Source organism: Rhinolophus ferrumequinum, chromosome 14, assembly GCF_004115265.2.
Source record: "Rhinolophus ferrumequinum isolate MPI-CBG mRhiFer1 chromosome 14, mRhiFer1_v1.p, whole genome shotgun sequence".
Lineage (NCBI taxonomy): Eukaryota > Metazoa > Chordata > Mammalia > Chiroptera > Rhinolophidae > Rhinolophus > Rhinolophus ferrumequinum.
The window spans coordinates 58009445-58024183 of NC_046297.1; positions in this window are offsets into that span (position 1 = coordinate 58009445).

The window sequence follows — 14739 nt, forward strand, 5'->3', positions numbered from 1 at the left end:
ACATACAGTAGCGCTCAATCAAATGTATCTATTATATTTCAAAGTAATTTAATGTGTGCAGAGCCTACTATGGAGTAACAAGAACTCCCTTTTTTTTGTTTCCAGATCTCTCACTCCCTTCTTCCTGCCACATATCTGGCTTTTGACTCATTAGAGTTTGTCCTTTGTTCCTTCCACCTGTTGTCTTTCAGTTCCTTCTCGACACCACTTCCTATAGGTCCCAGTCTAGACTTTAATATCGGTTTCCATCCGTCTCTCCTTCTACCTGAGTGTGTTCACTTCCTTGTCCTACCACGGCCCTACCCATCTGCAAAACCCCCACCTGCTAGAGCTACACATCGTCACACAATCATGCCCATCGGCACCACCATTTCTGTGTGCTCTGCAGTCCCAGCGGCGTGCCTCACACCACTGCATGCCCTACCAGTGTCCCTGGTCGGCCCACCTCTGCAATCACACAAAACCACTATTCCCAACTCTTCAGAATCCTGAGCCCACTACAGCTGGCTCTCTTTCAGCAAACAACCTCCCCTTCTCCAGCAAAAAGCTCAACAGCCATCAGGACGGACTCTGCCTCGTGCCCCGGCCCCAGAAAAACGTTACTTCCAGTCTCAACTCCTTCCTTCCCACCTCAAAGGTGCCCCTCCTGTGTGCTATGGACTTCCTCCCTTCCATTTCCTCGGGCGCCTATCTTTCCATTTCTCATCAACCATGCACCTATCTTTCCATTTCTCCTCTCGTGATTTCATTAGTTCATTTATTCAGTGAACATATATAAAACAACTATTATATGCAGTCAGCATCTTTGATTCCGGGTATAAAAGGATAAATAAAACACGACAACCTATAAACACATCCAAGTCTCTCCCATATAATGAACTATTTTTCTACTGATGCATTCTGACTATGTGCCTGTCCCTTGTAACTACCACAACAAAACACACTCACACACACACACACACACACACACACACACACACAGCACCTGTGTCCACTGCCTGGAACACGTCTCCCATGGATTTTCCAAGTCCAGTTCCTTCCTACAGAACCTGACTTCAAGTAACCTCAAAGAGACCTTCCCTGAACAGCCAGTTTGGGAACTAGCCTCCCCTTTGTTCTTCGTATCTGTCAACCTTCTCTATTTCCATCATATCGTTTACCCCATGTTGTAATGAGAGACCCCTCTGTAGGTTTACTTCCTATTTTCTATTCCTTCTACCAGTCTGAACCTTTACGAGGGCTGGGATTCTCGTCTTTTATTCACTGCAGTATCCCCAGCGCCCAGGGTGCAGCTAGTAGGCTCTCAGAAAACATTGGTTGATGGTAAACTCCCAAGTGCTGTGAACCGCTTTGCTTTAATCTTTGTTTTTCCCTTTTCGATCATACAGCCTACTGGTTCTCTACATTGATTCCAAATAGAATTTCCTGAGAATTTTTGAAAAATCCTGATGCCCAAAGCACCCTAAGACCAGTTATCTGGGGGGTGAGACCAAGGTATTCATTTTTGTAAGCTTTCCAGGCAATTCTAAAAGCCAAGCTTGAGACCACTAACCGAACCTCTGCCTGACACAGAGGTGATGCTCAATAAAGAAAGGAATGGATGAATGAATGATTCAAGGAATGGAGTCATGTAGCTCCTGCTTATCTTTCAATTCTCTTCTCCTTGGTCCTTCTATACATGATCTGTTATCCAGGGATGCAACACCGCCCACTCCACCCCGCCTCAAACAAGCCCTACACTGTTGTTTGTCCAAGTTTTCATATGCTACCAAGAACAGCCATTCCCTATCTCGGCTACCTTAGGAATTTCCCTGCTGGACCACCTGCTAAAATCTGGGTTTGGGCTCAATAGTATCTCCTCTGCCAGAGCTTTCCCAGGGTCCCCAAGGGGCTCCTCTCTCCTTGCACATGTCCCTATTAGAGTAGTCATGCTGCTGCCTGCTGTGTCATGACTGTTCTTGTCCCCTTGTATCCTCATGTGCAGCAGATGGCTCAGCCAGAGATGGCAAGCTGCAGAGACTGTGAAATGAATTCATAAGTTAATGGATTAACACACTGAATGAATGTTTAAAGAGATGATGTATAGTCTTTTATTTGTTTGCTTGCTTGTTTGGGGGGATTTTTAAACAGCTTTACTGAGCTATAAATCACATGACATACAAATGCCTCAATTTAAATTGTACAGTTCCATGGTCTGTAGGATATTCACAGAGTCAATCATCACCACAGTAAATTCTAGAACATTTTCATCGCTCCAAAAACGAAACCCATTAACAGTCACTCTCCATGTCTCCCCACCGTCCCAATTCTAAGTAACCAGTAATCTACTTTCTGTCTCTATAGATTTGCCTCTTTAGGACATTTCATTTAAATGGAATCATATAATAACTCTTTTTTTGTAATTGGCAGCTACTGTGTTTACCCGAAAATGAGACTGGGTCTTACATTAAGGTTTGCCCCAAAAGACGCATTAGTGCTTATGTTCAGGGGACGTCATCCTGAAAAATCATGCTACGGCTTATTTTCCGGTTAGGTCTTATTTTGGGGGAAACACGGTAGTTCTACTTTGGAAGACTTATTTGGCCGCAAGCATCCCTTTCACATGGAGTCAACGTGATGGAATATGGGCTCTGGTAGAGGTCTTGGGGGACAAACAAAGGCAGTATTTCTTAGACCATATTACACAGCAACCTGGTAAATCATCCAAATTCCTGATCTGGGGGAAGGAGGATAGAGAAGCTTGGATGCACTTGCTACAGAAGAAAAGGAAAGGGGGTGGATTCCAAGATGGCTCATCTCTGCCTCTCCAGCCCCGTCCCAGTGGGGCCACTGGGGCCAGACCTCCTGTGCTCTAAGGCTCCCACGTTGAGGGCAAACTACCCAAGTCAGACGCTAGCTTTGCCACATATGAGCTATCACTCTTTGTTCCCTGCTTCCTCTTCTCTAAAAAGAGGATAAAAATAATCCCTACCTTATAAGCACCACATCGCCATATTATAATAAAGTTTAAGTAAGGGAATGCCTATCCACTGCACAGTACGGCCCCGAGGCATTCTAAATGCCTGATAAATAGTTATGCTACTGTAGTTGTTCAAGTCTGGCCACAGCTACTTAGATATTGTTGTTCTAAGTAAAGTTTAATATGGAAAGAGGGTTCTGGTGTTTTAAAAAAACGAATGCAGACTGTTATTCTAGGAAAACTTCATGCTGATAGCCATGGCCCGATGGTCATGTGAGTTCTGCTTGATGAGAGTCTGGACAGTGGCAGGATTGAGCTGAAGCTGAAGAGTAGCTGTTAATGGAAAGTGGGGGAAGGGGTAAGTGAGGCCCATTCCTGGCATAAAAGCTGATGGAAGGAACCTCAGTTTTCCCACCAAATGTTCCTCAGTGCCACTAGCAGGAAGAACATGTTGGCTCCATGGACCTTGGGTCTTGTCTGTTCATCTGCATTTCTCTCCAGCAATTTCTTTGTTTTCCTTCTATTCTTATGTGGCAGACCTGCCTGTGGCATCCTCTGCTAAGCCCTCCTGGGGTGTCTCTGAAGCACATCTGAAATCAGAACTTGGGTGGCTGACCGTGGAAGGTGATCCAATGGTCAGACACAAATATTGTAGCAAGTGGCCATGGGACAGACCAATTTTGCTACCAATTGATCAGACAATTATACTGCCAGCTCCAGGAGAGCTGTTCTTGCGTGCAAGCATTGAGCGTCTAGTCTGAGTTATGGAGTGGAAGGTAATTAAATTAGTGGACCTTCATCTGACTTCCACTGCTTTGAATGGTCTTTCTTGCACGTCTGGCAAACCTCTGTTCAGATTCAGCTCAACTGTCTCTCTTTCTTGCCTTCCCCTCCCCCTCTATGATCCCATAGTTCCCTGTACATGCCTGAGGGATAGCACTTCGACAGTGTCCAGTTATCACCTGTGTATATGACCATCTCTTCTGCCGGGCTGCGAGCAAATAAAACACAGGGGCCTCTTTCATTTACCTCTCCTGTTAATCGCCCTGGACCAGCACACAGTGCTCATTCCTCCCATTTTACAAGTACATTTTAAGAGCCTACTGTGTGATGATACTTCAAAATGCAAATATTCCATAAAAGCATGGGATTTTTAAGGATGAAAGAAATTTTGAGACAAAGAAATGAGGTCCAGAGAAGGTTGTCTTACCAAGTTTCCCAGTTTCTGGAGAAGGGAAAATATTGAGGATAGAATTCAACTCTTCTGCACCTTGTTCTTTTATGGCAGGGATTTTTCCTTTGGTTAAAACAATAGATTTTTTTTAAACGTGATTAGAAAACTAGAGAAACTATGAATGATTATTTTATTCGTGGGTGGTTTTTCCAGCTTGAGCAGTAGGCTTCAAAGCACTCCTGAGTTGGGACTGAAGCTGTTAATACAGACCAACCAAAATCTGCAAGGTGGCTAATTTCACTACTGTCTAACTCTCTGTACTAATCACACCCACTGTCCTGGACTCACATCCCATGCCAGACCGACCAAGGGCCTGTAAAAATTTAACTTGGTGTGATTGCACAATCATAAAAGCTTGACTTGCTTTTTGGGGTGATAAATGAGATTCTTCAATTGTGAGAATGTTTCCAGTGGGAGGGAAAACAGACCAAGTTGTCATAATCATAAATGTCCCCATCCGGCTCAGATGAGGTTATTATACAACTAAAGGACATAAGAGACACACGTTGGGGTACAAACAGAACGTTGTTCTGTTGCTCTTCTTATTCCTTTGTTGAATCTCTATTGTTAAGAACCCTTTTGAAAGTGATGGATATGTTTACACTTTGATTGGTGTATGCATATGTTCAAATGCATTGAATTACAGACATTAGATACGCAGGTTTTTTTATATCAGTTATACCTTAATAGATTTGTTTTAAAGGAAAAATAAAGACCTGTTTCCTCAGTGAATCAAAACCATGGCCCAGCAAGCCCAGTGGTCTGTGTCCGTCACGAAGACAGACTTTGGCAAGAGAGAGCATGACTTTAATTAGTACCTGGCCCCTACCAGGCTGCTGCTGAGTTTCTCTTAATTACTCATGGTGGCACTAACTCCAATAAATGCCACTATTTTAAGCGCGGTCATCATCACCTTTCATCTGGAGCACTGAGAAAGGTGCCTAACCATCCTCCTTAACTCCAGTTTGAAGTCTTCTAACATGTCTTCTATATTTCAGCCAGAGAGATGGTCCTAAAATTCTAACCTGATCCCCTACTTCGTCTGCTCGATACCGTGCTGGGTTTCCCACTGTCCTGAAGGTAAAGCATGAACTCCTTCATGTAGTTTGGGAATCACCTGGTGAAGATTTCTGCCTAAAGATCTCCAGCTGGGGTGTTAAGTGAGCTGGAACCCAGTCCACGTTCCACATGCCAAGCCATGAGCCCTGGCACTGGCCCAGTTCTGCCTAAGACCCCAAAAGAGATAGAGGTGTCCCCTGGAGGGCTTGTTACTTGCTGCTGTAAGGTCATATCTCATCACCCCTACACCTGCTTCCATCCTAACCTCAGCACTGTAATCCCACCATATTAGAATCTCAAAATTCTCCCCCTTCAAATACATGGTGATGGAAGGAGAACTGACTCTGGGTGGTGAGCACACGGTGGGATATAGAGATGATGTATTACAGAATTGTACACTTGAAACCTACGTAATTTTACTCACTATGGTCACCCCACTAAAGTTTAATTAAAAAAAAATTCTGCTGTCTTGCTTTTGCCCACGTTCTCCTCTGCTTGAACTTTTCATTCTCCTCTTCAGCTGGGTACGTCCCACTCTTCCTTCTGCTCTCCGTTTATGCATCCCCTCCTCTGACCCTGTTGGGCTGCGTTAGGTGCTCCTATTATGTGTTCTCAGAGCACCATGTGTTTTTCATAACAGAGTGCTCATTCTACAGCTTTATAATTGCCTATTTATCTGTCTTTCCTTGAAAGCAGGGACTGTATCACAGTACTTTATAACGTCCTTATGTAAGTATTCAATAGATAGCTGTTGATCAAAGAAGTGAATGAATAAATGGATGGATGCATAAAATATGTTAAGACAAAAATGTCAACTCAGGTTTCCAACGATGAGCACATTTTGACTAAAAGAGCTCCAAAAGCTGATCACCTACTGCCTGTAAAGCAGCTCCTCCTCATCCACGGTTTCACTTTCTGCAGTTTGAGTTACCTGCAGTCCCAAAAGACGAAATGAAAAACTCCAGAAGTCATTCCTTCGTTTTAAACTGAGGGCCATTCCGAGTCCTGTGATGAAATCTTGCACAGTTCTGCTCTGTCCCGCTTGGGATGTGAATCATCCCTTTGTCCAGCATCTCCGGGCTGGACACCCACTAGTCACTTAGTAGCCATCGGGGTTATCAGATCCACTGTCCCAGTATCACAGTGCTTGTTTTCATGTCACCCTTATTTTACATAATAATGGCCCCAAAGTGCAAGACTAATGGTACTGGTGATTGAGATATGCCAAAGAGAAGCCACAGAATGCTTCCTTTCAGTGCAAAGGTGAACGTTTGGTACTATCTGTAGTTTCAGGCATCCCCTGGGGGTCTTGGAAGGCATCCCCTGTAGATAAAGGCAGGACTACTGTATTTGTCTTAACTGTATTTTTTTTCTGCTTTCACAGAACGCACTTGAGAAGACAGAGCTCTAGGCATTGGGAACTCATCTTAGCTCCTCCAAAAGCACAGCTTCCCTATTTTTATAGACTCAAAACACCAGACTTCTTTCTTTTTAGTCCAAATGAAAAGATGCTGGTCTTTCTAAGGTGTCTTCATTCATGGGTCTGCCCACCCTCCCCCAACATGGCACCCAAGGCAACACCGTGGGAGGCCTGGCACGTCTTGCTGAGGAGTTTGCCATTTGTCCTGCGGATGACAGGCAATGATTAAGGGCTTAGAAGAGTGACATGTTCAGATTTGAGTACTTGTTCTAACAGGGGGAAGGAGGATGAGAGGCCTGGGGGCAGGGACGTGAGAAGGAAAGCCACTGGAGCGGTCCAGGCAAGGGATGAAGAAGATCTTGACCAGGGAAGGAATCGTGGCAATAGAGAAGAAGAGGAGAAACCAAGAAACGTTTAGGAGGAAAAGTCTCTAGGACTTGATTCAATATGGTTGTGAAGGAAGGAGAAGAATCAGGGATTCTGGCTTCAGCAACTGGGTCGCTGGTTGTGCCATCATGTGTGGTCAGGACTATGAAGCTAGTGAGTTCACTCTAAGATGTGTGCGGTTTAAGTCATGGACTTCCGTGAGAAATAAAGGTAGGAACCATCTCTGCATCCCCAGTTTCCGGCATGCCTTGTGCATAGACGGTGCTCACAATGTTTCTTGAATTGAACTGAAGGTGGAGTACGTCCTACTTATAGAATTTTCAGCATCTCATTTCAACTCTGTCTTTGGTCAAATTCCATGCAAAGACCCATTCAGCCATACGCTCTAACATTAACATGATATAATATTTATCTGTAAGACAAGCTGACATTTCAACCCCCTGGAAAGTATGACTAAGAAATGTTACTGCAATAATAATTTTCACTAAGCAGTGGAAGGAGTCAGGAAAGGAGACAGTTATTACAGCAACCACAAATTGGTCCAGAGCTACACTTGGCTTTCGATTTCACTACAAATTTCAGAGAAGCCATAAAAGATTCAAATGAAATCTGGTTGGTTGATTAGAAACATTCGAAGGAACCTCAAGCAGGCACGTGTTTCACATTTCCTGCTCTGAAGTCTGCCAAGTATTAATCATCATCCTCCCTGTGTTATTCCAGAAAACAGAATCACTCCAGCTGGCCTTTTGAAGGGACAGGACCTGGGTTAAGAGAATGTCCACAAATCCAGGACTTCCATAGGCAGAGAATTAGCAGATAAATGCCACGCAGAAGGGAGGGTGCCACACCCAATGTCCCCCATCGTGCTCCTTATGTCACCCTCCAGGAGGCCACCCTCAGCCCAGTCTGTGCTCCCCTCCATGTCACAAGAGAAGAGGGAGTTTGGGGATGAAGCCTCTCAAGTGAGAACACTGTTGCTCCATCCTGAACCTCCCTCCTTCGCTCCCTCCCTCCCCGAACACAGATTCCAGAACGGAACAGGCACAGGCTTTGGAGACAGAACCTCCCCCATTTGACACCAAACTCCACCATTTACTTTGTAGAGTTTACTTAACCTCTCTGAGCCTCAGATTTCTTCATGTACAAAACAAGACCCACGTTGAAGGGTGAAGACCACATGAGGTAATTTATGGAAAACACGTATATGTGTGTGATGTGGACCCTTCTCACCCCCCTTCCTTCTGTATGATGACTTGCCCAGGCAAGTGTGAAGCCCAAAGTGTCACTACATAGTCCACACTCACAGCAGTCCCAAGGGATGGGTTCAATTCACCCAGCAACTGGGGACCTGATACACCTCATCCCCCTGTCACTCACAGAGCAGGTGAGATAACAGGTCTGGCCTCAGACGAAAGTGCTACGAGAGCCAGGAAGGAAAAGCTAATTTTGCCTGGAACCGTTGGATAAGACTTCATAGATGAGGCATCGTTTAAATTGGGCCTTCATGGGTGAATACCATTTTGGGGGGAGAGAATCGGGGATATTTCATGCAAAAGGAATAAATGAATTGTGACACTGAGGCCACAATGTGCTCAAAAAACTATAACTGGTTAGCTACGGGTGGACGGGAGGCAAACGAGAGAAATGTTGGGAGGTGGGGCTGGCAAGCTCAACTGGGTTAGTTTACCAAGAGTTTTCCATGCTAGGTGGAGCTTCTGGACTTAATCCTGTAAATAATGCAGATTTGAAATTTTGTCTTTTGCATTTTAGTGTACAGATGCTTCTAGCCTTACAATGGGATTGCATTCCAGCCAATCCCTAGTAAATTGAAAATATCATAAGTTGAAAATTCCTTTAATGCATTTAACCTACTTAAACTTGCTCAGAACCAATATTCAAAAAATGCTGGCAACACAGTACACTACGGAGCATTGGTTGTTGATGCTCGTGATTTGTGTGGTTGACTGGCAGCTTCGGCTCGTTGCCACCGCCCAGCCTCATAAGAGAACATCATACCACATACCACCAGCCCACGAAAGGATCAAAATTCAAAGTACGGTTTCGACTGAATGCCTATTGCTTTCGTACCATTGGAAAGTCACAAAATTGTTAAGTTGGGGATCCTCTGTATTTTGTTTTTAGCGTTTTCTATTCTCATTATGAAAACCACATACATAGTGCCAAAAAAAAAATAAGTATTCAAACTATACAAAAGGGGATCATAAAAAAATGAATTCCTCTCTTTATCCCAGGCTACTGAGTCTACTCCTCAATATTAAATCTTCGTTCTCTCTCCTTCCAGAAAACTTCAGCATACGTACGCATATGTGAAGGAATAGTTTTACTCTGTACGGTACATGCTTCTTTCTCACTCTACAATGTATCATGGAGATCTTGCCATTTCAGCATTGGTAATTTTACCTCAGTATTTTAGATAGCTGTGTGGTATGCCACACAACAAGATTGTTGCCTCATCTTTTCTTTAATTCTTAGTTGGTATGTATTTAAGTTGTTCCCCATTGTTTATTATTACAAACAAGGCTGTAATCCATCCTCGTACTTACATCTTTGCAAATATGTGAGAATACTCCTGTAGGAAAAACAACTAAAAGCAGAATTACTGGATCAAAGGGAATGTGTTTTTAAAATCTGAGAGCTATTTTCAACTTGCCCATTAAAAAAAGTACCTATTTATACTCCCACCACCAGACTATGTCTGTATCTGTTTCCACATACACTTGACATTACTCTTTCCTCAAACTTTTAAATCTTGGCCAATATGATTTTTTAATTCCCTTGTTTTGACTTATATTTCTATAGCAGAGTGAAGATAAGCAACTGCTAATACTTGTAAACCACTTGTACTTCTTTCTCTGAGAACAGTTTTTTTAATTTTCCTCACCAATTTTTCTATTAGTTTGTGGTCTTTTCCTCACTGATTTATAAGAGCTCTTTATATATTAAGAAAATAGGCAAATTAACCACAATTTCATTTATGGCTTCTGGGCCCTAGCCAGTTCTTAGAAATGTCTCTTCCACTCACTCCAATATTATTTTAAAATCCACCCATGTTTTCTTTCATACTTTTATGACTTCCTATTTCATGTTTACATTTTAGATTTATCATGAGTTTCTTTTCCTACAAGGTATCAGACGTGGCTTTTATGTTATTATTCTTTCTTTGTGTATTTTAATAGATCATTTTACCCCATTTAAGTCTATTAACGTGATAGATGTGTTTTTAGTTAACCTAAGTTATGTTTTCTATGTTTAATGCTTCCTCTGTTTTCTAATTTTTGCTACATGGTCTATTTTTATCTTCTTTGATATACCTGTATTTTTTTTTTCTATTCTTTACAGAGAACTATTTTATGGAAAAACAAGGCGGTCTGGCTGGCACATAACGAAGCCTCATAGGTCAGAAGTGTTTCCCGTGCATGTGTCTGCCTGTTTGTATCAGTTGACTCTGGTGAGATTGTCACCTACCATCTCTACTGTACCCTCGCACTCAGAGAATTCTTGTGAAGATGGCACCTCTCCAGGATTCTCTTTAGCTCACTTCCCAGGACACTTCACAGTGTGGGACAGACACTGGACACATTCCTTGTCTACCCACAACCCCACACATTGCTGATTCGGGCACAATTGACCCTTGAGTGGTGTGTTTCTTCTTTTTTGGAGACCATTACGGAAATGCAGATTTACTCTAAGAGTATTCTCTCATTTAGACCCGAATTTTACTGCATTCAGCAATTATTCTTCAGAGGTTGAGATTGTAGGTATTTTCTCAGTTCTTTAACGGTAAACATTTTCTTTTTTTCAGTTCATTTTAGAAGATAGCATTGGGGGGAAAAATAGCTTTATTCCTCTGTGTTAGCTAGAAGATAGTTAAGCAGGAGTAACGATACTGATATAAAACATTAGGATGTGACAGATGGCCATGGAGGCACAAAAACCAATTAGGGGGCTAGTGCAGTCATCAAACACGGAAGACAGGTGAAGCAAATCTGGAATCGGTGGTGGGAGCCGTAAAGGAAAGTCGAAGAGAAATTCAGTGCGGCAAATTGACAGGACTTTGAACTGATTAAAAGGGAAGGTTAGGGTAAGTGGAAAAGAAAGAGGTCATTTAGTGGATGGCCAGGCAGTAGCTGAGAGAGGGGATACAGCAGAGGGAAAAGTTCCTTTTTTTTTTTTTTTTTTTTTGTTAATATGCTGAAGTTCCTGGGACATTCAGAAGTAGGTATAAAAAAGCAAGCTGTTAGAAACACGGGACTGAGATTCAGGAAAGAGTCAAGGCCCTAGGTATGGATTTAGACATCTCCAGCAGATTGAAGTTGTGGTGGCTGGAGCCATGAGATAGATTACTTTGCCAAGAAAGACAGTATAAAATAAGAGGAGGGTGAAGATGGAAGCGAGAGAACACCAGCCTTTAAGGAGCTAGTGGGGAAAGCTGAGCCCATGAAGCATAGAATTGTAAAGGTAGGAAGAAAACAAGAGACAGTAAGTAGCATTATGAAAAGCAGCAGGAGAGCGTACCAAAAAGGAGGCAGAGTCAGCAGTGTCAAATGCTGAAAAGGGTTATAAAGCACCAAAAGTTGTCCACAGAATTTGGCAATCTGGTGAGGGCAATTTGGGGCGTTCGGGAGGAGAGTAGAGGACAAGATAACAAACTAATACTAAGTACTTAATACACACCAGGCAATACACTAGCGTTTTGCACATGCCATTCCAGTTAATCTTCACAAAAATCCCCCAGAAGAGGAAACAGAGGCTAAAAGACATTAAGTAAAACTTGCACCCTCACCCAGAAGCTAAGGAGGGAGCTAGATTTACACACAAGCTTGTCCTGCCTTCAAAACCCCATCCTGTTTCTTTCAAGATTGTAGTCAATTAACAAATGCCTGTGGCCTAAAAAATGCAGTATGTTTCAGATCATAGTTTCTCAGTGACTTTGATGACAAAATTGTTGTTAGATTCCTGTAACAAATTCTGGCTGTCATCACTGCACCCAAGACTGGGCTGGTACAGTTTTAGGCTGGTGCAAAAATAGTTGCAGTTTTTGCAATTCCTTTTCATCTTTTAAACCCCAATTACATTTGCACCAATCTAATAGTTTACCAGCCCCACTCCTACCAAACAACCAGACTGCATTCATGGGCTTCATTCCTGGCACTGTAAGTGCCCAGCAAATGGTAACTAAATTAACAGAGGTCCCAAAATTATGGGCAAAAGAAAGGCAACCATGTAAATATCTTCCTACTTGCCCTGCTCATTTTTAATAGAAATTTCTCCATCCTGAGTTGTATACATTAATTTCCAACTACCTAGCAGAGAGATGAAAGTAGAAGCTTTCTTGACCTGAGAGTTTATGTTATAATCATCCTTTCTCAGGATATCATCTTCTCTCGTGGATTCTGTCTCTCCCACAAGCCATCATTGGTCTTCACACTTAACACAGTACTTGCCACACAGTAAGTGCTCAAGGAATGTTTGTTTTACTGAGTCTTTTTCCCAGGCCGCGGTCACTGCAGGTGATTCTATAACCCATTTGCCTCTCTTACAAAGAGACGAAAAACACCAAGATTGGGGTACATGCCCAAGTTCATTGCTCAACGAATTCAAAACCAACCGATTAATGATATTTGTTGTGGGGGGGTACCAGGAACTTTATAGTGTCTTTCAATATAGGAAAAAGACATGTTTTATGGACATACTTATAATGGGAACGTATTTAAAGATTCTGGAACCCCTCTATGCCATTTCCATCCAGGGCACCTAGCCCCCAAACACAAAGAATCTTCTGAGTAATGGTATTTCCCATGTGGCCACAGGACCAGGACCCATATGTACAGAATAGTCACAGCAGTGATTCCCCCAACAAACTTAATTAGAAGGAAAGAATTACTCCTTGTTTTGCCACTGTGGTGACTGCAGCTTGCAAGGCATGCATCCTCCAGCTGATGGATGGCATAGCTTTTACTAGACATGCTTTCATGTATGCATTTTCTCAACAGGGAAATTATTAAGGAAAAAAACAATGAACACTATCATTTATTGCATATTATTCACCTGCCAGGACCTGAATTAATTTTTCCAACAATTCTATGACTTCAATGCCTTCACCAGTCACACACATGCAGCTCGGTAGAGCTAAGGTTCAGATGTGTTTATTATTAAATCTAGAATTTTAATCATAACACTAGAGACTGATGATCCTCCCCTAGTTGAAAAAAAAAAAAGACTGAAATATTGAAGTGAAACATTTCTTGCAGGAGTTGTGTCAGATCCTGCCACTTGTCTCCCTGATCTTCGCTCTCCTTCAGTAATTGAATGCCTGATCTGTAGGTGAGCCTGCAGCTCTGCAAAAAAGACTACATTTCCCAGACTCCTTTGTAACTAGCTATGTCCATGGCTAAATTTTGGTTAATGTGATTTAAGCAGAAGTGGTATATGCAATTTCTTGGAAGTGTTCTTAAAGGTAGGGGCATATTATTCTTCATCACATCTTCCTTCCTGCTGGCTAGCATTTATGTGTAATCCAGCAGCCATTTTGGAATGGAAGCCATACTCAACAGTGCAATAAGAAAGAAGGTGTCTAGATCACTTGTGGCAGGAAGTGCTGGCTACCGCTACATCCTGAATGTATCCTGAATGTGGGGTAGCAATACATTTCTACTGCCTTTGTTTCCTATTTCCCACAGTTGCGTCTAATCCTAATCAAGGTAGGAGCCTTATGATATCTTGTGTATTATGACGTCCTGTAATGTTGTTGAATGTAAGTTAATTTAAGTTAAACTGTTATTGGATATGCTAAGTCCTGTAGACAGAAATGACTAAGACACAGTCTTGCTTCCAGGAGGTTTCGATTTAGAAAGGGGGAAGAGACATGTCCATGAGACTACAATAAAGGGAATAGCTGGTGTGTGAGTAGAAAAGTTCTATGCACAGTGTGTTTTTAGTATGTTTTGGAGTCTTCATATCTATTTTCCCTACCTGGACGAGAGAGAAAGAGTCTTCACTTCTCTGTTGTCTTTGTTTGTTTTTTACCCTTGCATACCAGCAGGTACTCAATAGTTTGACCAATTGATAAATACATTCTTCGATTGACCCACTGCACTTCAGTAAAACTGGAACTTTGGAAGGCTTCTTGTTGGAACCACTAAGCCCTGCCCCATCTTCCTTCTGTGCAAAAGAAAGATAAAGATTCCAAGAAGAGGAGCACCAAACACATGGTCCCTTCCCCTGTAAGGAAAAGAATCAGGACCCCTTTCACTAGCTCTGTGCACCATAGAAACTCAGGATGCCCTGAGAGAAATCCTGGAGGAGGGTTCTCAGAATAAAGATGTAGGTTCCAGCCCCTGGCTCTGCCTTCTCTTCTCACCTTTCTGGGCAGCACAGTCCTTAATTAACAAGAATTAATTAATTAGATATAACAAGAAGGTTGGGCTCAATGGCCTCTAAGGTCGTGTTTAGCACAAATGCACTGTGACTCTATGTCTGGAATAAGCCCTAAAGAGGGAGTTGGGAAATGTTCATCTCATTGGGTTGATGACCTTAAGAGTGATATGTGACATCTGCTAATCTCAGGTCTTTCACCTGTAAGATAAGGGAGCTGAACAAGATGCCTTACAATATTTCATCGCGGTCAACTAGTCTATAAATGCTTTCTGTAAAATTATT